At 39.9% G+C, this 26,427-nt stretch overlaps 1 protein-coding gene and 1 long non-coding RNA gene across 2 annotated transcripts in view; both read left to right on the top strand.

The window, feature by feature from the left end:
- nrg3a (neuregulin 3a) overlaps positions 1-26,427 on the top strand; it is a 430,968-nt gene that overhangs the window by 63,334 nt on the left and 341,207 nt on the right. The window lies entirely within an intron of this gene.
- Positions 6,944-20,834, top strand: LOC146505801 (uncharacterized). The gene is made up of 2 exons (XR_014877686.1): positions 6,944-16,462; positions 17,439-20,834. It is a non-coding gene; the product is annotated as an uncharacterized LOC146505801 (long non-coding RNA).

Consider the following 26,427-nt stretch of genomic DNA (forward strand, 5'->3'; position numbering starts at 1 on the left):
GGTGATGAGTGTGAGCAGCCGTATGTAATATTAGATTATGCTTCCTTCTTTTGGCCTCTCAATAAAGGTCTCATTAAAGGTCAGTACTTCCATGATTGCTTGCTAAGTTGCGTGCAAAGTTGCACACTTGAAACAAAGTTCGGACTACATTTTTAAAATTCCTTAAATTTTAAGGTAAGATATAAAAAAAAAAAAATGTGAGACTGTTTTCTGAATCAGAACAAGAACGAAAAGTCCAACTTTTAGTATCCAAGTTCCCAAATTGCTAAATCTGAAAATACTTAAATCATATCACAGGTATCAAGAGAAAGGAGTATTGCATAACCGTAGAGTCAGGAAATACAAAAACCTTTCCCGTAGTGTGGTCGGGAAAATGACAAATTTATGAATAAACTGAATTTCTTTCAAATAAAAGTTTGATTAAGTCAGAAGAATATTGCTAGAAGATAAAACATGATTCCAGCTGATGATTTATTAGATGTTATAGATGTAAAGGCAAAAATGCTATTGGTGATGAGTGTGAGCAGCCGTATGTAATATTAGATTATGCTTCCTTCTTTTGGCCTCTCAATAAAGGTCAGTACTGCCATGATTGCTTGCTAAGTTGCGTGCAAAGTTGCACACTTGAAACAAAGTTCAACCATCCGAGAAAAAATCGGACTAAATTTTTAAAATTCCTTCAATTTTAAGGTAAGATATTAAAAAAAAAAAAAAAAAAATGTGAGACTGTTTTCTGAATCAGAACAAGAACAAAAAGTCCAACTTTTAGTATCCAAGTTCCCAAATTGCTAAATCTGAAAATACTTAAATCATATCACAGATAAAGGAGTACTGCATATACCATAGAGCAGGGGTGGGCAATCTCAGTCCACGAGGGCCGGTGTCCCTGCAGGTTTTAGATGTGTCCTCGAACCAGAAGCCATTTAATTGGCTAAATTAGCTCCTCAACATGTCCTGAAGTTCTCCAGAGGCCTGGTAACGAACTAATCATGTGATTCAGGTGTGCTGACCCAAGGTGAGATCTAAAACCTGCAGGGACACCGGCCCTCGTGGACTGAGATTGCCCACCCCTGCCATAGAGTCAGGAAATACAAAAACCTTTCCCGTAGTGTGGTCGGGAAAATGACAAATTTATGAATAAACTGAATTTCTTTCAAATAAAAGTTTGATTAAGTCAGAAGAATATTGCTAGAAGATAAAATATGATTCCAGCTGACGATTTATTAGATGTTATGTCAACTTTACTTCCTCTGTGAGAAATAAACAGAAGCAAAGAACAAATGACAAATTAGCCACGGAGGCTGCACGATTGGTTGAATATTGTGCAGCAGGTGTTGGATATTGGCGCCTCGAGTTCTGTTCTGACTTCTGCAGTTACAGGTGGGAGATCTCCTCAGCTGGGGAGACACTGATTGACAGCCTGAGGTGGGAAGCCAGATGCTCCCCCTGCAGGTGATTCTTCAGTTTTCCTCTTAAGTTAAAGAGATCATTCTGAAGAGCAACTGACTGGGGAGCAGAGGTGGATTTGAGGAGAGGATGTACAAATGCTGTCCCTGTGGTGCACTGCTGTGCAATCATGTCCTGCAAACATGCACGTTTCAGTTTCGCCTGATTATTTCAAACGATTGTCGTGATCCGTAATTAAAATAAAATACAAAATCAAAAGATGTCGTTCCTCAGCCTGCAGTTTAATTTTCACTTCAACAAATCCTTTCCAGCACACAGAGCATGTATACACGTGTCCGTCGTGAATGTCTGCGTCCCAATGGTCAGATGCATGTGTCTGTGTACCCGTATTAATATTGCATACCTATCCCCCTCAAAAAAAGGAGGATTGAGGATTCGCTTGAGAGCGCCACTCTCAAAACACATTTACTTTTCATTCATTTAATTTAGGCTCAGTTATGCAGAAACTGTCATTTTGTATGCAGCTTGTGCTTGGATGAGTTTAATTACTTAACTGTCAAACGTTTTCCAGCATATGCAATTTCTGAAATATTGGTTTTGGTACTTATATGGTATGGTTCTCAATGGGACTGATAAAAAAACAGGTTTTAACAAAATTGCTATGACTTCTCTTGAAAACTGCAGTTTTCATGCATAGTTTTACCAGTTTTACTGCGGAATATGTGATGTTTTGTCAAAACACGTTAAAACATATAAGTACATATAAATAAAATTGTAGATTAATACTTTTAGTTGAATGTGCACACAGTTAGCTAAAATAATAGAGAAGCACAGAGTGACCAGTCTTCTTCAAGAGATGAGGGTAACTGTGGGCTATTACTCTCACAGAGGCAAAAGACAGCTTGAAGCTAGCAAATAGAACCATTAGAGCCAAAGAGAGCCAGTGTTTCACCACTAGATAGGAAATCAATTAAATATACAGTATGTTGCCTTCTCACTCCCGAATGCTTGTCCTTAAGCTCTCAGCACAGGCTCTTATTTGAAATGGAGCTGGAACACAACACTATCATACTGTAATAGATCTGAAATTTCCTCTAGGATACTCTACACATTTCAAAGACAAAGACCACATCCCACGAAATCTGATATATCAGGAGTTAGACTGAATAGATTAACAAAGGCAGCATGGCATTTTGTCCAGCAGTGCTTGAGACAGTTCATATATGCATGTATAGTCAATATTTATTCGTTGCCTGTAATGTCTTAGGCAGCCTTTCTTGTAGTCTTCAATCCATGTGTTTCTCTGTGGCACAATAATGTGATGTGTTGTATCTTTGGCCCAAAGACACGGTGGGAAGGTGTTGTTTTATTGATACATTTAATAAGACAGCATATTAATACACTGAGTATGCACAGTGTGTATGGAAGGCTGTCTTGCACCCTTTTGCTGTGATAAGACACTCAGTAGAGTGCTCACCCCATGATCGGAAGGTCGGGGGTTCAAGTCTACCCTGAGCTACACCTGAGCAAGGTACCATCCCCCGGTGCTGGATTGGTGGCTGCCCACTGCTTCACTGAGTGAATGGGTTAAATAGGAAGTACTATTTTCCTATGGGACTAATAAAGTATACATTATAAGCAGTGTTGGGAAGGTTAATTTTAAAATGTATTCCATTACAGAATACATGTCCCAAAATGTATTCTGTAACGTATTCCGTTACATTACTCAATGAGAGTAACGTATTCTGAATACTTTGGATTACTTAATATATTATCATGCTGTTTACAACTACATGAATGTACTATTGCTGTGATTTATTACTGTTACTGAAGGTCCGCGGCTCCGAACCGTAGTAAAGGGACCTCTGGCTAATACGGTGGGTTCTGTGTCGGGCTGGTAGCCGAAAACTAGCTTTACTTTGTTGTCTGGGTCAACTTTGCTAGCGAGAGGCGTTGAAAAGCTGCTCCAACGGAACTTATTGTTTTTGGAGGAAAACACGAACACGGTGTACAGTCGAGTCTTAATAGCTTACTTACAACTGGGCTCGTCAGGCTCTCTTCTTGACTGCAGTGGTTATTATTATATTTACATGCTTCCAGCTCCCGTTTCTGCTCGATGACAGCTCGTACTTTTCCTTTTTCTCCCTCCCTCGCTCACAGACACATAACGTGTATGGCAGTCCATTCTCCCTGCAGCACGGACTACACTGCCCATGATGCTACATTCTTTAGAGCTATACCTGTAGCATTCTGCCTATTAGCTTAGCACAACAACAACAACAGGCGCTCTCTCACCCAGGAAACACGCAGAGAGAGAGCGTCACCCTGTAACCATGGCAACCGTAACGCTGCCACCTGGAACAACAGAACGTAGCTGTCAAACAAAACCCAAACAGTCCTGACCCGCCACAATATGAAACAGGGAAGTACCGCCGTGTAATCCATTTATTTCAACAAAGTAACTGTATTCTAAATACCACCTTTTTAAACGGTAACTGTAACGGAATACAGTTACTCATATTTTGTAATTTAAATACGTAACGACATGTATTCCGTTACTCCCCAACACTGATTATAAGCTCTGAAAGTACCTCGTTAGTGCAAGGATGTGGAATTTCCATGGGGTCGGTCACATGCAAATATTTCCATGAACAAACTGATGATATCTGACGCTTAGTTGAAAACTCTCAGTGTTGTTATAGGATTCTTCCTAGAACAAAAATGTAATTTAAAAAAAACAGGAGAATATGAAAGTTTACAGGTTCTAGAAAGGACACAGGCAACTGTGTTTTCTATGATAAATGTCTTATTTAACAATTTCCCTGGACATCCTAATTGTGGTGTTGGCTCGTGTTTCAGTGCACTGAACTGGAAAACCTTGGCATCTGTGCTGCTCCCTTTCCTCCTCCTCTCCCACTTTCTCTCACTTTTGGAGTTTCTCTTGTTTCCACATTCCCATCACACCAATATTCCCACGACATCTTTTTTTTCCCTACCGCTTAGCATATGAAAAATGATCACAATTATGTCATAGATTTGGTAAGAATAACAATATCAGTTTGGAACCCCGAGCATTATGCAGTCGAGCTAAACCAAGCATCTGCTGTGTGAAAGTAAAGTAGTGGTTAGATGCCAGGTTTATTCGTAAAAAAAAAAAGATGCGTGTATATCTATGTGGTTGTATGTCTAACGTTAACTGAAGACACACGCCTTTGAAATCGCATTCAAATTCGCTATTTTGTGAGCAAAATCACTGCGAGCAGTAATTTTAATTGGTTAGGCGTACTATGAAACACTCCATGCAGTACATGTATCTATTTTTGGTCCCACTCAGTGAAGGAGCCCAGACCTGTGCAAGCAGCCAAAAGCCATTTTTATGAGCACTAAATGCTGTCCAGTGCATTCACCCCTGCAAATAAAAGAAGCACTAGTCGTGTCTCTGTGAAACACGCCATTACTCCTCCATTGTTTGCCAAAGCACTTTGTTGAGAAATTATTTACACCAAGTCTTTTTGCTTCCAGCATTTTCAACACAAGGTCATGTCCACAACAGCAATGGCCCAGCGGTGTCAATATACACCAACCAATAGTGACGGTGCTTTTGTGAGAGCAGTATGAAATTGATTAAGCTGGTTTATTACAGCTGGACACTGCATTAGTTCTCGACTTCATCAGTGAGCCAAGAAATGAAAAGAGCACTAATTAGGCTCTTTCTTTTTACAATGATGGAAAACTTCTCATGGCTCATATATATTTTTTAATAGTACAAACAGGATAACGTCATGCAGCATGGAGACCGAGTTTTAGGAACATGTTGAACATGCAACTGTAAATTAGAACATGCTTTTGATTATGTACACCCCCAGTGTTGGGAAGGTTACTTTTAAAATGTATTCCATTACAGATTACAGATTACATGCCCCAAAATGTATTCTGTAACGTATTCCGTTACGTTACTCAATGAGAGTAACGTATTCTGAATACTTTGGATTACTTAATATATTATCATGCTGTTGCTTAATACTTAATTTATTACTGTTACTGAAGGTTCGCAGCATCGAACCGTAGTAAAGGGACCTCTGGCTAATAAGTCGGGTTCGTGTCGGGCTCGTAGCCGAAAACTAGCTTTACTTTGTTGTCTGGGTCAACTTTGCTAGCGAGAGACAGAGAGAGGCATTGAAAGGCTGCTCCAACAGAACTTATTGTTTTTGGAGGAAAACACGAACACGGTGTACAGTCGAGTCTTAATAGCTTACTTACAACTGGGCTCGTCAGGCTCTCTTCTTGGCTGCAGTGGTTATTATTATATTTACATGCTTCCAGCTCCCGTTTCTGCTCGATGACAGCTCGTACTTTTCCTTTTTCTCCCTCCCTCGCTCACAGACACATAACGTGTATGGCAGTCCATTCTCCCTGCAGCACGGACTACACTGCCCATGATGCTACATTCTTTAGAGCTATACCTGTAGCATTCTGCCTATTAGCTTAGCACAACAACAACAAAAAGGCCTCTCTCACCCAGGAAACACGCAGAGAGAGAGCGTCACCCTGTAACCATGGCAACCGTAACACTGCTGCCTGGAACAACAGAACGTAGCTGTCAAACAAAACCCAAACAGTCCTGACCCGCCACAATATGAAACAGGGAAGTACCGCCGTGTAATCCATTTATTTCAACAAAGTAACTGTATTCTAAATACCACCTTTTTAAACGGTAACTGTAACGGAATACAGTTACTCATATTTTGTATTTTAAATACGTAACGGCGGTACATGTATTCCGTTACTCCCCAACACTGTACACCCCACACAAAAGCGTAATAGGCACTGAAAGGCTGGCAGGGGTGTGTACGTGCAAACTATTGTCCATGAATGCATATTGCAGAATGATGTGTATCTTGTCATTTTCATTCAAACCTAGTTTATGTTCTCAGTTCAGTTCAGTTCTTTTTTTTTTATTTTTATTTCAAACATATACGTTCACCAACGTTTCATAAAATCATTCCATGCAGTTGTTTGAAAAGGAGTAGGCAGAAGTATATACTTATTTAGCCCCACCCCCTCAGGTTTACATCCTCATCATCTAAATTTGAACAACAAAAACGCCCGTTCTCACTCCCGAGGTGTAACATGCGACATTTTGTCACGTCCCGCGGCGTTCCTGAGGAACGCGAAAGGAGACCTTCGGCGTTCTTATGGTACGCGGCGGGTTATGCCCGAAATCCAGTGCAATGACGCTCCCACGGTAATAAACGTTCCAGCCCTGTATTCCAGCCCTAAACCTAACCTTATCCCTAGCCCTAACCATAACCTTTTTCCTGAGGTTAACCAGGACTTTAATGACGTTAAATAGCGTGTTTCTAAGTGATTTGAAGAAAAAGAGCGAACATGTGTAGATTGAGTCCATACGGTTCTCATATTTCCTCATTTTTCCGAGGTCGTCATTTAGGAACGTGGTGGGTAGCCGAAAACGTAATATGTTGACGATTTGTCACCTAGTGTAAAATGTTACGCTTTGGGAGTGAGAACGTGTATGACAACGCCTTCAACTTAGAACATAACATCACAAAAAAAAAAATTTCTCATGTTCAACTAAAACTATATTTAGATTTGCTAATTTGCAGAAGAAAATAAACATCAGTTTGACTGCTGTCTTGGGTTAATTGCATTTTCTTCATTCTTATACTTATTTAAAATTTCTTTTTTGAGTTTTATTTTAAACTGGTTTATATCACTACTGACCTTTATTTCTTCTTCTAACTCATTCCAGAATTTAACTCCCGCTATTGAAATAGAAATCCTTTTCAATGTTGTTCTTACTCTTTGTCATTTTAAATTCCACTTCCCTCTAAAATTATACCTCCCTTCTCTTTCTAAGAACCATTTACTTATTCCGATTGGGAGCATCCCTTTCCTTGCCTTATATATTATTTGCACTGAATACTGAAATGTAAAGATCTGTTTGAAGCATATTCCCATCTGATGAAAATGACAGTTAGTGGTCACAGCACATTGGATTGGACTGACCTGGCCTTTTCTTCCCTTTGTTTCCTTTCTGACTTGTCTGTCTCCACAGGCGTATTGTTTTTGCGACACATAATCAAACAGCAACACTGCAATTATTTCTCAACAAGCACAATGTTTCAGTGTAAACATACATAGGCTCTACAAAATCTATTTATTTATATTCTCCGTGTTTCTCCATGTTGATTGTGTTCTGCCTGCTGGTTTTGACCATTACACAAAATCAGAATGGATATTTGGGCAAACCCAAGAAAACAAGATAAATAAAACATGACTTGTGTAACACTTGTGTGTTCCAACTCTACCCCTTATTGGTTCCCATTGGTATTAATGGCTGATAGACACCTACGTGAACACAAGCCTGGATGCAGAGTGCATGTCTGCAGTAGCAAGATTAGTCCTCATCATCTTCCTCTCCGGGGGCATCTGCCACCTCCTTTGCGAAACCACTCAAAGACCCACTGTGGATGGATTAAACTGTACATTGGGAGAAAAGTGTGTGAAACATGCTTCCCATTTGCAATGCAAATCGCAGCTTCCAGTCTCACGGGGCCTATCATAGACAGCATGCACAACCAGATGAACACGCAAGCAAGTGCTAATGCTTTCATTTTATATGCTCTCTAGCACCCTCTTCTTCCCCTGCTTTCTGTTTTTCTCTTTAACTGGCTCCATTTCTAAAGATGTTTACGCATTTCATGGATACTGATTCTAGTGGTGTGTGTGGATCTCCCGAGTTGGGAGGTAAACAGAGCTTCCGAGATGGCTTGCTGTTTTACCCACCAACCACTTAAAATGTGGAAACAGCCAACTAAGAAGCTCATTATGCACCATGAGATTGCTCTAAATGGGCCTTTGTTGCACTGCAGCCATCACTAAAGCATTTGTATGACTGTGGGTGAAGTTGAGCAGTTCATAAAGGTTTTAAAATGGTATATATAATATGCATTAGATACCACATAACCCACAGCACAGATGTTTTGATGAGGATAAAAGGAGACGAGTGTCTGCTTGGTTGGGTTTGTGGTTGTATTGCATTCTAGTTAAGAGATAAAATTGTAAAATATTCCCAAAAAATCTGCCTAAAAATAAAACATGTGCACAACGTGAATTATTTACTAGTCTTTAAGGGTTTAACCCTTTAACCCCCGGTCAGAGCGGCATGCTCCCTTTTGCGTAACTATTTTTAAATCCCGGTAGCTCTGCAACCACGTAAGCTAGCACAATAATTTTTTTTGCATATGAAACCGGAGGAGTTGTACTTACATCTTATGCCATCAGCTTGTCCTCGGTCACAGTTTCCTTCCACATATAGTTTTGCAAAAACTGCATAAAAAGCACTTGCAGCAACAAAAACATAATATTCCAGAAACACGCTTTGCCGATCCGATCAGCTGTTCATAACACTTCCTACGTCCATCAGCGCCGAACTTTCGCATGTCCGCCATGACCTGCCCGAAACCGGAAGTGACGTCATTTTCACGGAAATGTAGTTTTTTACCATCAAGGCCTTATGAGCCTACAGTTGTGTTTTTAAAAGTTATGTTTGACTTTATGACTTTCTGTGTCATTTCTGGGATGCTTAGGACTCATATTGCACTGCTGGAAATAGTTTATTTTGATGCATATGCTGGTTTTTTGCAAATTTGCATTATAATATTTATTTTCGTTTTTCCTGCAGTGTATAAAAATTGGTGTATTTCAAAAATAAAACTATGAAGACACTCAAAATAAATTTCCTGTGGTGGGAAACTATTTTGTGCAACTTTTTTGTATTTACAGTTTTGAGGGATAAGCCTCTTAAATTTCTCTAACTAGAAATATATGTTAAAAAACAAAAACGATTTTCAATTTTTTTGTAGTTTATTGCACTTTTTTGCAATTTATGTAATTACTATGCACTTAATGCAGACATATTATTAAAATTTAGGCTGTAATGGTTGTATTGATGTATAGCAACTCGAAATGCTCCCAAAAATGGCTCCACAACATGTAAAAATATAATATAAGCTCTGGCGGACTTGGTTCTATGGTAGGTCTTAAAGGGTTAAATGCCAGCAATCGCCTGTAATGTGAGAGATGTGTGAAATCAGCTCTCTTTTGCAGAAAAACTATTTTATAGTATATTTTAGTGCACTGAACATGTAATTATATTAATGTATACATGCACCATGAGGATCAACCTTATCAGCGTTTAACACTGAGTGACTTTGATTTGCTGGGCCTTCGTCTTCCTCTCTGAGCAGCGAAAAGGTGAGCAGATGTTCCGTTGTTGTTCCGCTCGGCAGCAGGACATCTTTTTGATCATAAGAGAATTCCAGCCAGACAATGAGCTTTGGAATCCAGACATTTCAACAGCTGGTAAAGACTTTGCTCACACATAACCACACATCTGCACAAAGTTGAGATTATTTATATATTTATTTCTCAGAAGTGCCGTCTTTGTTTGTTTGCTCCTTTAATGGAAATGTACAGTAATTGTTCTGAGAATACCTCTTGAGGAAAGCTATCAAGATCCTTGTTTTTTTTCTCAAAATGTGAATATACCACGCATTTTCTCCACAACCTCTCCATTTGCTGACTTCGACCCTAACCCAATTTTCTGCTGGTTTATGGCATGCTAAGTGGAACTGTGTCTCACTTTCAAATACAAGTAAGTTTGCTGGTACGTAATGGCATTAAACCCAAATTACCACCAGACTGAGACGTGTTTACGTGTGTGTGAGTGTGTACGTTCACTCAGAACTTCCTTGTCAAAGCTGCTTTAAGTTGTATCGGGATCGATTTTGCTGTCTGCTGAAGAGTTTGAGCGTTTGAATAAAGCAGAATGTATTGATTTTCATGCGTTCGTGTCCATTTTGTAAACTGATTTGACCATTTTTAAGACAAAAAGACATAAAAAAAATAATTTCCTAAATATTAGGCTATACGTACCTTTCTCTATGTAATATTTTGAATATTCTCTCCATCATATGTCTGTCCTATGCTGTTGGCATACCATAATGTTCAAGCTTTTTATTCTGTACAATTTATTGTGATTTTTTTAAGGACCCATCCCAGAGGTGAAGGCTGTGCAAAGAAGCCATTCTCGCTGCATAAATCAATTATATTTTCATTTTGTGGCAACTACAGATGTTTTCTAAACCCACTGTGGCCACATGCAATCACATGAAGCACGTCAACAAAAACATTTGTCGCTGTGCCAGTTATTTTTCGTTTTTTTCCCTTTAATTTCTGTTCCGGGTTGGCCTGACCAAGTGGGCTTACTCTTCATAAGCTCTTTCGTAATCTCTACAATTTATAATAATTCAATTTCACACACATTTGGGACCAAGGATCTTCACTGAAGAAGTGGTAAACATGTGCGGTGTTAATATGATGTAGCGCAATGCTCTTGTTTATTTTTCTCCTTACTTAGCTTCCACTGTTGCTGCTCATAAACTCGATGTTCTGGGGCACAGGAGATCATTGACATTTATTTTTTATAGCTGCTGTTGATGACGCTTGAATTGGGTTATCTTTAATAAAAGCTAACGAGGTTAGGTGGGATTTGGTAGGTGGCTAAACCCAAAGATGTGCTCTAGCAGTGCAAAGAGGAAAAATAACGAACTGTGTTTGAGCTCTTTGCTCTGGTTGGCTCTGCGTACACGCTCTGATCAGCTGAGCTGTGCTGCTGCTGTGGATCTGAATTTTACTGTTCTTGGTAGATTGAAATGCTACATGGGCTGATTTGTGTGTCTGTGTGTGTTTTCTTTCGCTAAAACATTTAAACACACTTTTCCCAAGTCCTCGAAACTTTCCATGTGCAAGGTAGCAGTCTTTATGCTAGCTTAGCTTTCAAGACCACAGTGGCGCTTCCATGTTTCCTTTAAACCCTGGATGAGACGAATCATGACAGAAACAAGCATTTAAGAAGAGTCCTGGCTGGCCTGTGGCACCTAATGCACTTTTGTGATTGGTTGTAGCCTGTGTTTACTGTACTTAGGAAATCCCATCCTCCCCTGCTCGTTCTTTTATTTAGCAGCATAGCCACTGTATTTCTCTTGCAACCAGTCACATCCTTTTCCCTTATTTTTCTCATGTAAGAAAAATAAAACAGATAACAATGAAAAGCAAAGCAAATGTTATATCCTGGATGTATGATTCACATCCACGACTAGAGGAAACACTTCTTAAGAGTGGCTGTAGGTTTTGTATAGCAATCATTCATGCACCCTTTGTTTATTCATTTGTTTTTCACATTGCACATCGTGCCCTTGTCTCCAGAGACAAGCCCACAAAATAGAAAATTAAAGTATAACAATGTCTGCTTATACCTGTGGAAATATCTGAGCTTTTATTCCAAAGTGCTAGTAGTACAAATGCGAATGATGGAAAAAATGATGGAGCTGTTTGTTTGACGTCGTTTTTTTTTGTTCTTTTTTCTATGATGACAAAGTAATGAAATGACAAATGCTCTTAGAGCTGACTCAGCTATTACTGCTCAATGCAGCTGAATTGTTAGAACGTATCAAATCACAGCTTGCTTCTTAACTTTTTGAATCTAGTCGTTTTTCCTCCTCTTTTTTACCTTTTATATTTCCCCCTCCTCACTTCTGCTTCTCTCCATCGCTGTGTTTCCCTCTCTTCTGTCTTTCCGTCATCATTTCCTGTTACATAAGGCCATGCAGGGCATTTACTGAATCCGAGTACAGATGTAGCTGCCAGATGGATAGGTGGGGGTTGCCTTGATTTTGATCCAAAATCTAAATCCTAGCTATTTCCCGTTCTCTTACACACAGGCTGTCACACAGACACACATATGAAATGAATACAGATAATAAACAAGGTCATATTGTCTTTCCCATATTTATTTCAAAGATGCAGAATTAATTGATTTAAAACATTTTTTTTCTTGAGTAAAAAGTCAGTTTAGTGACTTCTTTGTGTCTGCAAGCATCTGCATAAATCGCATTGCAAAAATATGTTTGCAGAGACACTGTGCACAAACTTTAGTGATTCAAGCCATCAGGTGAGCTGGGTTAAGAGCAGCTCTGTCAGGGCTAGCATGATGAGTGTTATCTTTAACATGTGATGCAAAGCTAAAAATAAGCTATGAATGTGTAATCCTGCATGTGCAGCGTGCAGTGACAAACCAGAAAAATACAAAAACAAAAATGCAAAAAGGTAACAACAATAAAACATTTGTACTTTTCTGAATATACCTTTGTTGTGGACGCACATTCATAGTCAGTATATATTGTCAAAACTTTTTGTGAAACCTTTTTAGCACCTTTTGTTCCTCAAAGTCTCAAAATTCCCCTTTGAAAAAAATAAAAGAATTTAATTTAATTTAATTTAATTTAATTTAATTTAATTTAATTTAATTTAATTTAATTTAATTTAATTTAATTTAATTTAATTTTAAAGGCTGCTGCATAAATATACATTTTAGATGTGTGTTTTTTCTGCTTACTTCAGCCCAATGTTGACAGAACAGAAGGGTTTTAAAAGGATTTCTGGTATAACTGCACCCTCTTAAACTGTTAAACATACAAGTTTTTATCAAATTGTCATTCAAGTGAATATCCCACAGGTGTAATGTGGGAGTTACCCTACAGAAAAGTAGTTTGGGTATGAGCTGAGTACTTCCTCGAGTGCTTCTAATTCCCAAACTGTCCATAATCATGCAACAAAATGAAATACATCAATGCCTTTGTTGCTGTCTGTTACTGATGTGGTATGCATCCCTCAGAGGATCCCTAACAATAAAGACAGGAACAGGAAAACACTGGGCAAGTGTTGTACAAGAGAGAGTTGAGAAATTTCACAGGCACTTATTGCATATCGCTTAAATTCATATAAATTCAAATATGACAAGTTTGGGCACTAGATCAAACAAGCATGAATTTGAACATTTGCTGTTTGTATAATATAGTAGTAGACAAATCGACTGACAATGTTACTAGTAAGACAAACACAGCATGTTTTCCAAATGAAATGCATAGCATATCCCAAAACATGGTGACTGTGACCCAACACAATGCAGCAATGTAGGCTAGGCATTCTGTGTTTCTATTTCTGTCCTAAATACATCAATGTTTATGGATACAATGAATCAGGGATAGCTGCAGGAAGGGAACAAAGTCTGACCCAGAACAAAGGGTGAAGCAACAGGAAACTGAGCAGAAAGAAAATACGTGATTTGAAAAGATGTAAAAGGAAATATTGGACAAAAATGGCATTTTTTTTTTCTGTGATATAATATGCCATGCTACAGCATGCTTGGTGTAATGGATTGCTGTTGTGTGCAGTTGGTGGAATAGCAGTATTAGATAGAGAATGCCTTGCTACTGCGCTGCTTGGCTGTCACTGAGGCTTGTCGCTGTCAGCAAGATAAATGACATTCTAGCTACACTGCTATTAGCTTGATACCTGAGAGACAGAGACATGGTGATGCCCTTCAAATGCTGAATACGATCAACCCTCTGTGTGTCTGTTTATAGTTAGAAGAGCAGCCTGTGTGCATATGTGGTTGCAGGTGTATGTATGCTCATGTCACGACACGGGAGCATGCGATTTGCAAACATTGTACCTGTATTCTTGGATTTATGCAACCAGTTTACCCATTTTAATGTAGCAACATGTGCAAAAAAAACCCGAGGGCCAAATATTTTAGCCTCCAAAGAAAAAAAATTGACCACAACAAAGAGTAGGGTCAAAGGAGGCGAAAAATATGCAATCATTTTATTTTTTTTCTATTGGCTGGCAGCAAAGCATCAGGACGTGACCACACGGTAATTAACACGTAACCACACACAAGCATAAATGTGGGCAACGATGTTGGCCACTTAAGTAGGTTACGTAGTAGGCGCTATAAAGGCTCCCTGCAGAAGTCTAACTCAGGCATAAGCAGGAGCCAGGTCTCTGTAACTACAGTGCATGCACACGTATTAATGCTTAAAGGGCTACGTCGCAGGGGGGAGGGTGGAGCCTATCCCAGCTGCCAAAGAGTGAGTTTGGATAAGCCGAAGAAAATGGATGAATGGATGGCTGATTATATTGCCTTGGAGTAAGCATTATAAACGCACACACAAACACACGCACGCACACAATTATTAATGTAATCAATATAAACTGTCCAGTATATCAGCACGATAATGTCTGCACTCCCTCAGGGCTGGCCACCAGAGCTGATTAGGGCCACTGAAGACTGCTTGTGATTCAGCCAGTTGCCTTGCAGCATGTTTCAGAAGCTGCTCTCTGCTCGGCTGAATGCACATGCAGGGTCTGTTTTTGATGTGAACCGCTCCAGGCTGGAGAAAAAAATGATAGCTGGTCAAATTTCAAAATTGAAATATTTTGTGATAATTACACTATTTGCTTATAATTGCTGGATATCTGTGAAAGCGTGCAACACTAAGCAATAAAATTATCTCTTTCTTTGTTAGCGATGCTTTTATTTTTTTTACATTTCATGCCTATTTATTTTATTTAGATTAAGTTGACATATTTATGTTTGAACCCTGCACTACTTCTTCTTGTCCTTTTTTTCTTTCTCTCTCAGGGATACAAAAGTCTGAACTCCTTGCTCTGTCCTCACAAGCTCTTCCAAATCCTTGATGAAAGCGGAAGCGAGCTGCAGCAATTACAAAACAAATATTAGCTCCAGTGACAACTCCGATGCCAAACACCACCTATTTCCTTTGGCACTAAGCGAGCACAACGCTGCCAATGGCCTCACTTTTAGCCCATAATACCACTTCCTGAGGACCACACACTCAGAGTTAATAATGCGCTGGTAGCTGACTGTTGAGGCTGCCAAATCTCAGTAGTGACCACAGCTTCGCTACCATCTCCCTCAGCCTTTGCCTTCAGGTGGGGAACCTGACCTTTGTGAGCAGCCAGCTGGAAAATGTCAGTGCCACGTAAACTGTTAGCGATCTCAATTTGTGATGGCATTTTCTGAAGCCAGACCCTCAGGCCACCACTGTGTTGTTGTAGCTTGTGCATGTGTGCGCATTCATAAGTGCTTATTTACATGTGGTTGTCAATTCTGGCTTAAAAACAGCTTGACTGATCTGATGGAGGTGTGTCTTCGCAGCGTGCTCATTCTCTCCTTTACTGTTTTTGTTTTTAATGTTTCGCTTGCCCCTTGATGCTTTTGCTCGTCTGACTATTTTCCCTCTTAAAACCAGTCAAGTTTGCATTTTAACTTCTGACACTTTTTGACACCCCTAAGCCTTGGCTCACAATCACTGGCTATGATTTAATAAACTCCATGTGCAATATATATCTCACAGATTAACATTGCAATCACTGACCTAGTTTGTCTGGCAAATATACAAAATAAACAGCAGATAAAAAGATTAACAGCCTTCTCAATTAGAATATGATTCCTTTCAAAGACTTAAGTATGAATCAGACTGTCTAGTCGGTCTTAAAAACTGAAGATTTTCTGTGTACAGTATGATAAACTAAATCCCTTAGGCTGTTTGGGCCTATTACTGAATATCTGGCTTTGACTGCTGGATAATGAAGACGGTCTTCACGGAGCTGGGTTAGTTGACTGATACGATCTTAATGTTGTCAAATCCGACAAACAAAAGACAGGATATCAGCCGAGCAGATGAATGTGGTCCTTGCAGAAAGGGATGGCCTTGCAGATGGCAGTGGCATAAATGGCAGAGAGGACTATTTTGAAGTGAAGACAGCGATGTTTAGATGTGGAGAAACTCAAGTAATAAGAACGTTCAGTAATTTTATTAGGTGTCGTTGTCATAGGTTCAGATTAATAATTCACCTCGCTGAGTACCTAAGTTTGTTAAAGAAAAAAAAAAGGAGGTGATTGTGATGTTTACAGAACTTTTATTTTGAAAGGTCGAGTGTAAGGCGGAAGGAGGATATAGAAAAAGGAGACAACAGAAAACGGTAGATGAACAAGTTAGCGCTGCAGACTGTGTTGCCACTGCAAGCCTGAGAATTAAAGAATGGAACTGAGAAATACTGAAGGTGTCATCATTAATGTTTGAGGCATGCAAACATTACCAGTGTTGGTCAAGTTACTTGAAAAAAGTAATCAGTAACTAATTACCGATTACTTCCCCAAAAAAGTAATCCCGTTACTTTACTGATTACTTATTTTCAAAAGTAATTAATTACTTAGTTACTTTTTAAAAACACGATTTACAACCTGAATAGGTGATAAAGTGATAGATCTTTCAGCCCAATTCTACTTTTTCTGCATAATCCATCATACAAAATGTAATCAGATGGAAAAGTCTCTTTTTAAAACTTGTTTTGTTAGTTTTAATCTTTTAACTTTATGCATCAAGCAAAAATGTAATTATATGCAACATTCACTGACTGGAAGAAATTAGTTTAACATTTAAACCTATTTTCTGCACATTCCAGCACATAAAATATTTTTTTGTGTGTGTGTTTACACTCAGTCTTTCAAATAGATGCAAGTAAAACACAGCAGAAAATAAATAAAGTCAAAGACTAGCGGTCCTGTTGCTCTATTTTCACCTGTAAAGCAGGAGTGGGGCAGGCGGAGGTTTACCCTGGTGCAGGTGTGCCGCAGCGCTCAGTGGAAGGATACGGCAGTTTCTCTGTGAGTTTCCCATTACGTCGTAGCTACTCGGTGCTTGCTCGGAAGTTTAGGGGTTTTTTTCGCTGTAAAAAGAAGTTTTCTTCCCACGCACAACAGACACTAATGTTTTTGTCACTTTTTATGGAATCAAACTCAAAGTAAGGTCAGTACTTCCACGCTTTAAACGCTGCACGCTCATACTCTCTCTGCACTCGATATATGATCCATTGTTGATCTGCACACAGCTGTTGTCACGAACGTCGCACTCGCTTACGTCACTGTCATGAGACATTCTCGCAAAAAATCACGGTTTTAGTAACGCAGTAACGCAGCGTTCCTACGGGAAAGTAACGGTAATCTAATTACCGTTTTTGCAATAGTAATCCCTTACTTTACTCGTTACTTGAAAAAAGTATCTCTGAACATTACAAAGGCGTTTCCTGCGATGTGCTGTGCTCCAGCAGCTGTTTTGTGAAGACGTTGCTACATTTTGGACAACCTCAGCCAGCCTATGAGATACGCTCCTTTTGAAGCTGATACAATCCTTATTCTTACATTTCACATTGTTGAGTGTGATAGCTTTTGTTGGTTACAAAGTAGTAAAATGCAACACTTTCAGAACATTTTATTCAGTGCATTTACAGCTTTATTTAAAGAAAAAAAAAGCCTTCCCTTTGTTTTCTTCTATACTTCTTGAACACGTTTACCTATTAACTAAGGACTGCTTGATCTCCTAGCTATTTCCCACTAGGGTTCACCTTGTCCAATTTCTTGCCATTACACACCTTGGCTGTGGTTTCCTGAATCATGCTCCAATTATGGGAGAAAGCACAGAGGGTGATCGTGCTGTCGAGCAGCGTCCATTTCAGGATTTGAGTGCTAAAAATCCCGGGACAAGAGAGACGGAGTGAGGCTGAGATGGAGGAAACTTCAATTAAAACTTCCACCTGAATAAGTCATGTCTTTCTAATAGACTTCAGGAAATAGCCATGAATATATAAAGAGGAAATGCATTCATCAAATCCTTCTTTCTGGTCACACAGTGAGGGGAAGAACTGAGAGGGACAATGAATGAAATATGTTAGAGGGCGCTGCAAAAGCTTTCCGGCTGACTTGGAGATGAGAAATTTAGAACGTAAAGCAGACAGATTTTAGATGTATACTAAACGTTATCATCGCCCTGTGGTAGAGAAAGATAGATGCATGGGAAACAAGACAGAGATGGTCAGAGATGTGACAGCAGAAGAGGCTGTGAAAGCTTTTAGGGAAGTGACCTTTAACAAACAAGTGTTGGAGGTAATGGCAAACTGACATACAAAGAAAGCTGATGGAAATCTGTTTGCAAGGCAGATGTGGGTCGAGCAGATTTGTTGAAAGTCAAAAAAGCTTGTATTCCTGTGTCAACTGAGGGACGTCGACTCATATAAGGGACGCGTATACTTTTGCTACAGTGGTTTTACTTCTTGTTAACACTACATTTTGCCTTGAGAGCATTTCAGAGTGTTTTGTTCCCTCATTTTTTGGCTTTGTGTCCTTCTTTACGCAAACTGCAGTGCAGGAGCAGACTTACTTTCTCTGTCTTTTCTTCTCGGTCTTGGCATTCTCATTCATGTTCTGTTAGACTGGCTGATTGAGTGATTTGTCAGAGTCTGGTGCTGGCTCGTCTGGGTCTGCATGAATATTCCTGGGATGATGGAAGTCCCCCGGAGCCGGGGTGCTGTCAGGGGGTCGCCGTGACAACTGATGGGACTTACTGCTGACAGATGACTTTGTGAGAGAGGGAACAAGAGAGCGAGAGAGGCCTACAAGTGTCTTCTGACATCTACAGTATATCTCAATCTTCACCCTCAAAGTATTGGCTAGCCCTCCTCTTGTGTTAGCTTTCTGTTATCATCTCTGATGTTAACGGGTCGGTTTTGACCCGTGAATTAAATCAGTTATAAAATACACTAAAAACAATAAGTGAACATCCAATTTCTTTCTCATCTCTTGGTTATCATGTTAGGCTTCCTTATCCATGAAAATGTTGGTTTTAATACTTTTGGTGTGGGCCTGTGGGTCTTTTTTTGTCACTATACCCCTCGATTTCAATTAAAAAAAATTGTAAAATTAACCTCAAGAGAATCATATTAATAAATAAAAGGTTTTTGTGTTACCTGACTATTACTGAGGGGTATAGGACACATCTCTTAAATAAATCTGTTTTATTGATTTTTTTCATTTTAAGATTAATTACTAAAATGACATCTATGGTGTTACGGGTCAATTTCGACCCATAGATATTTATATCAAGAAAAGACAAAAAAATTTGTTGTTTTTTTAGCAGTAGACCTTTAATATAAACTGAAAAAAAAAGAAAAAGTCCACTCCTCCTTTCTTTTGGTTATAGTCGTGGGTAATTGTGGGCTTTTTATCACTTCCCAATGATACAGCTACACCTTTGTGAAGTTCCCTTTGTGAAGTTCTTGTCCGAGGTCATATCTGGTAAAAAATAAAATAAAATATCACAGCTGATATTGTGATCCTGCAGTCCAGTGGTCATGTGTGTCCTCTCCTTCATTTTCACCAAAAATATGATGCAGAACTTGGCTCACTGTGAATCTTCTTCTCATTTTTCGATGCTGCAAATTGTAAATGTGCACTCTGGAAGTCAAATGGCCACTCAAATGAGTGAATTCACCTCACATTGACTTTATTTTGTTTTGTTTTTGTGCAGGTATACTGCAAAAAACACGCAAAATCAGAATCCCCTAAAGCTTATATGATTAGGAGAGGAGCTCGCTGTCAATGTTTTAGCTGACAGTGCACTTATGATTTCAATTTTGGCTTTAATTATTGCTTTATACTCATAATATTATACCTGGGTCGAAACCGACCCTAACAACACAAAGGTCATCATTTCAACTGGGGCATTTTATAATTTAGTGAAAATATATATATTTTTGGTTTATTTTGTAGAAATAGAGGTTCCTGACAAAGTCAAAAAGCCTTGATACAATAAACAAATGTTTGTGATTTTTTTTATGCATTTGAAATTTAAAATGGGTCTGTGCCGACCCTAACACGAGAGGAAGGCTAGTAGGCACTAGTGATGTGCGATACCACTGATTTGCTTTCCGATCCGATACCAAGTATAATTCAGGGAGGTATCGGCGATACTTTGTACAAAAACTTTTTTTGTACCTCAAATTATAGCTTCATAGTGATTACAGGACGTCAGATTACTTGTTCTTATCACTTAATAATGCAGAATTATCATACAGAAAACTGAAGTTGTGTACCATTTGAGCATGTTGCCTGCTTGCAGCACTAAAGGACTCCTCGAGAGACGTCTGTCTCGCCCTAGCAACACCTGTCCCCCTCCTCGTCTTCAGTTCGCCTCAACATACGCTCGTCAAATTCTGTGATATGATTTACTCTGAGGTGTTTGACGAGGTAAATGGTGTCGCCACAACACCTCACTTTCTTGCCACATGTATCACAAACCGCATCTTGGCTGTTTGTGGAGATAAAATACGTCCGCACATTACTCCATTTATGCCCAGCTATTGTTGTGAGTGCGCACGCCAAGGGGCTGCGACACATTTATACAGCCGTATTTTGCACATGACCATTAAAAGCGGAAGAGGAAGTAGTTCCTTCCAATGTAGACAATCCAAATGATATAGTTTCTTTCCACTCTGTTCCTGTTAATGATAAACTACAAATTTACCCTACATTACTAAAATATCGATATTTTAATGTGAGAATCCATTCTAGAACATAAATGACTGGTATCGGAGGAATCGATATTTCAGTATCGATCCGCACATCACTAGTAGGCACAACATACTGAGAAAACCACTATGACAGGACGGTGGTAAAATGTAAACACTTGCCCCAAAACAATATTTTTCGTACCCTTTTCCTCAATTCCTCTTGTTGATTCTCCGTATCTGCACTTTATTCATTTGGCAGTTATAGAGGGAGGGCTGCCCTCGGTGATAGATTAGTTTTTACCATCAGTGAAGACAAGATGGAGTGTACCAATTAACATGGCTTTTGACAAATTAACTTCAAGACGGAGTTCACTAAGGGACCAGACTGCCTGAATGTATAATATATGATGTTTATTATGAAAGATGGTGGTCTCAAATGCTTGCAGAGTGAAAGAATGAACCGATGGATAATTGTAGAATTTTGCAACAGTGTAGCTTCGGCTTTTAGAGCCTGAGGTTTCAGCCTCTTCCACTTGATGTTTAATGCAACAGTAACCAAAAGTAAAGAACTGAGAGCGCAAGTTGCAGAGTGTCTATGTGCGCTACTTCCTGCTTAAACCACTTGAGCACCCTTTCGGTTTCTGTGAAATGAATTACACATTTAGTCAGTCAGCCAGCAAGGATGCTGGTTTATATGCTTGTTTCTGACTCGAACCATCCATGGATGAAAACATTGTTTACTGCCAGTGAAAGCTAAATGTTTTCGATGTCAATGAGCAAATTCTGGTTGAACAAATCAGAATTTACTTTGGTTCACTGAGAAACTGACGAAAAGGAAAGACAAAAGGGAGAAAAATACCCGTTTTTTTGTCTTTAAACGATGGGAAAGACAATGCAGCAACACTCACAACAGGCTCTGCTGCCCTTTTCCTAGAGCGGTAACTTGGCTGCTTGGATGGAGCTGAAATGGGCAGGAGCAAAGAGACTGAAAAAGCACAGCCAACAACATCCCCAACGGGGTGGCTCACTGTGACATTTCAGCTGTGGCTTGAGAATGTGTGCTAGGGACATGTAAGACTTTTGATGTGTCTGCATGTGCACACACCCATCTCTGTATATAAGCATCTTTCCGGTTTTCTCGTTTCATGACATTGTCAGAGACGTGGGAAAGACTGGCATTACATGTTTCCAGCATCAGATCAAACATTATAACAAACTGTAACAAAGCAGGCAGCCGAAAGCTCAGAGCCTGCAGGACACATGAAAAACACGAGCTCTCTCTGTGCAAAAGAAACAATGATGAAACAAACTGCATTAGGTTGTGTCAAGCCTTTTCTGCAGTGAATCATAATGTTTAAATAGCATGACTGTGTTACATTTAATCACACATACTGAGCTTGTTTACACTTTTCTAAGACAAGGAGGCAGAAACAAAAATGTAAAAGCACATTTTACTTGTCTGCAGTCATCAGAGCAACCTTTGCCTGCTTCTTTGTGAAAGGTCACACAGCATAGTGTACAAAATTAAGCCAAATTTAAAAGTATGTAGCTAGTTATGAACATGTTTTAATGTATTCTTACAAATTTAATTAAAAGAATGCTTTGCAGGGACAGACAGAGAAATAGACAGACAACCCAACACTGAAGCCTGAAGACACAATGTGTCCATGTGTGCTGAAGGCCATCATTGTACGAGCATGCGTGTTTCCCTCTCCTGTGGTGCTGCTACAGGGACGTTTGACTATACAGCCAGAAACAGACCAGAAGCAGTTGCAATAATTAGCTGGAGTGAGTTTGCAGAGAAACGTGCAATTAGAGAACGAGACATAAAACCAGCATTAGAAACAGTGCAAACATGTCTCCCATTCACAACATACAAAACAGAACATTCAGGATCTGTAATGTTCAACACAAAAGATGCTTATTTTAAATGTTTACACAAATTAAGTGTCTTCAGCCAAGTACCCAAGAAAGACACGGCCTGGTATAACTATACAGCTGCACACAGAAACTATTTGCATATCTTCTACTGATGCTAGCATTGGTGTTTAAAAATTCACCGACCATCAGCGAACAAACCGAAGTATTTCGCTAATGTTTGATCCCTTCCTCAAGTTAAGAAACTGTACAGCAAAAATGTACAGTAAGGTTTGCCAAGGTTCTTACACGATTCCTTATTGACTGCACTTAACGCTAAAGACCGGCAGAGATAGGATTTAAGGAGGCATAAAAAAGCTCTTCAGACGGCGTTTAAGGAGCTACGTTTGTATCTTTATTATGATGGTGTAATGGTTAACACCTTCACTTGGGAAGCAAAAGGTTGCTGATTAGACTTGAGCTGGAAACACATTCGCTTCTGGGGTTGCATCAGAAATAAGCGCCTGGTAAAAACTCCCCTTTAATGCAATTCAAGTGAATGGAAAGTATACCTATCAATAGAATCAATCTATTTGTTTACAGATAGATCTATCATGTGCATATTTAACAAGTAAGTCCACTGATACTGTATTATCTGTGCTGTGTATTTGTAACATGCTGAAACATTTCTTCATGTTTTTCTCAGCAGGTTATTGGGCTCTGGTCCCTACATCAGCATTTCTGGGCAGCCAGGGCCACCCTTAATCTATACTATCCCTGTCAGCCAAATGCTAATGATGCTGGAGCCCAGTCTGTCATAGAGCCACCCCCTCCCCACGCTGCTGCCACTCTCCATCTGCCATGCAACCACATTGCTATTTACATTAACAATAATATGAAAAATGTCATAGTAACCCATCCAAATGAGTCAGTGGTTTCCAAGGCAATTGTGAAATGATCTTTCCTCCATAAACCCGATTGTATCAGATATGACAAACATCTTAAAGTAGGCTTCAGGTGTTGCTGAACAGCTAATAGCTAATAGTAAGATATAGCAATAGCTCTGCTATATCATAACGACTGCAGATGCAGACACTGTTAAGTTGATATGGATGTCATCGAGTTAGCATTTAGCTTGTGGATTCCCTTTTTTTTTTTTTTTTTTTTTTGTTGCCTGTCCCGTTTGGCTCTTTTGCCATCAGAATTATTGTCTAAAGGCGAAGAAAGATGCCCAACGGATTTACTTTACCAAATTGACCATCCCAGCTTTGCCGTAATGGTCCATTTGATTCACCTTTTATTGTTTATTTTATTTTAACTTGCTGAATACGGGACAGACTTGACTAGGGGAAAGAAAAGGGGAGAAAGAAAAACAGCAGAGAAGAGGGACGGGGAGAAGGGCAAAAAACAAAAACCAACAGAATAAGCAGGAAAAAAAATACATAAATCGATCACCTGGATCAGCTGTAGAGAAAGAAAAAAGAAAACAAGCAGAAGAAAATGAGAGTAATAGAATAAACAACATCACGATGATCTATGGGAATATGACAGTAAATATTAAATATTAAACATTATTGTGCAGCACGTAAGATCGACAGCACACAGTGTGCTTTGAGGTAGGAGCCAAAAAGGGTGTAGTTTGTGCGTGTGAGCACCCGTGTGTACACCTGTGAGCATGGACGCGCTTGTTTTTAAAAGGTTCCTTCATGTAATGATCTGCTAGAGGGTGTGGGGGGGCCACAGCCCCGTCCTCCAGGGCATGAAGCAGGTATGGAGGAGATCAAGACTCCAGACATCCAGAGGCCCCCAGAACACAAGAGACCAAGGAAGACCAACAGAGGGGCAGCTGCACCACTGTCCCAGAAAGAGCTGAGGAGAGTCCCAGATGAGGGGTCACTCAGCAGCCACGGAGCAGAAGCCAGGGGGGGCTGCAGTGACGTGCCCGTGAGCTCCGCCGGCAGCCAGCTGCGCCTGAGTGACCGAGCCCCAGGCCGAGAGGCCGAGGGCACCCCACCTCCGAAGTGGCCCGAGCGAGCCCCAGGCTCCAGGCCCCGATAAGCAGCCACCAAGGAGTGAGCCGGTGTGTACCTGGACACCCAGCTTGTGGATTCCCATAAAAAAAAGGAAAGAAACGCAGCACAAAAATGATGAATGACACTTTTCTGCCTGCTTAGTGAAAATATATGAAAAATATATCATGGCCTCTACATAAAAGATTAGAGGCAATATCTAATGAAAAACATTAGCTGTACATCAACTGCAGCAATTGAGATAGTAGTGGCAAAGTTTTAGGTATTTTTTAAAGCAACACTCAAAAAGGTGTAAAGATTTTAAAAAGACACAAGATTTTTTTTTTTATTTGACAACAGTGAGAAAATTAGTTGTCAGAACATGTGAAGTGATCTGACAAGTCGAAAACAAGTGCAGGTTAAACCTCATATTAGGCATCGTATAGAAGAAAAGCACCGAACCTTTATTAAATGTTCATTGCGTTACAATTCTGCATGACGTAATACCTATGAGCAAATGTCACCAGCTTCTTGTAGTGAAAATAAACATTCAGACTGTATGTAATCAGCAGATAATTAAATGAATACTTTTTTAACACTGTGTGGCATGTAAAACCTTTGAATTTCTCCCCACATCTCTCAGAAAGCTGATTTGAATCTTTAAGTCAACAGAAAGGCAGATGGAACAGAAGAGGCCTGACAAACTGCCTGTTAGCTTGACAGTGTTTTGGCTGGGTTCAGTCTGTTCTTGCATAATTATAGCTTCTCACAGCAACCTAGATAAAATTAAAATCTGGGATGTTACAAAATGACATTCCCCAGGCTCACATATTCTGTTATATATACAATTACTAGGATTTGACCCTATATGAGCAGACTGTTTCCATAACTATTATGCTGCCACCTCTTCTAAGAACTGGCCAGAAAAGCAAGCAAGGTCATTTTTAACACATTCACATGCACACTGTGGACGAAGAGACCAGATGGATGCTCTACACCAGCTCGCCTGCACACGGCACTCATGTGACCCTGGCCACCTGGGCTCCGGAAGGTGACAGCGTGTCTCCTTAGGAGCGCGCACACACAAGCACAGAGATGCCAGCATGAACACTTGTGTGTGCATGCATACCTGCACACATAACACTCCCTCCCCCCCACCAAAAAAAAAAAAAAAAATCATTTGAATGACAAACGCGGCTCAACTAAGATGCCCGTGCATGTTGAAAGCATCCAAGCTGTACTTCGATATTATCAGTCATAGTTTGAGGGAAACAGCCTGTAATGATGTGAAACTTAATTTGATTTTAGGGAAACAGTTTCCAAGCTACCGTGGGTTAATGAAGCAGTCGAATCTATTTTCTTTGTCAATACAACACGGAGGAATTAGAAACAGAAACGTGTAACAGCCACAGTGATAGCTGCAGTGATATCTGTCGGTCCAGTTTGACAACTGGCAGCCTCAATTCCAAGTTTTAAAGAAACTGGCATGGGTGCATGCGACCGTGACTCAAGAGTTGGGAGTTCGCCTTGTAATCGGAAGGTTGCCGGTTCGAGCCCCGGCTCGGACAGTCTCGGTCGTTGTGTGCTTGGGCAAGACACTTCACCTACCGCCTACTGGTGTTGGCCAGAAGGGCCTCGCTTCTGTCAGTCTGCCCCAGGGCAGCTGTGGCTACAACTGTAGCTTGCCTCCACCAGTGTGTGAATGGGTGCTTTGGGGTCCCTCAGCGGGACTAGTAAAAGCGCTATACAAATACAGGCCATTTACCATTTACATGTGTTCATTAGAGGTATAATATGTAACATTTATATAACAATGTTCAATACAGTCCTATAGTCAGTGTTGGGGAGTAACGGAATA

The sequence above is a fragment of the Neolamprologus multifasciatus genome, chromosome 13 (genome assembly GCF_963576455.1).
Source record: "Neolamprologus multifasciatus chromosome 13, fNeoMul1.2, whole genome shotgun sequence".
Taxonomy (NCBI): Eukaryota; Metazoa; Chordata; class Actinopteri; order Cichliformes; family Cichlidae; genus Neolamprologus; species Neolamprologus multifasciatus.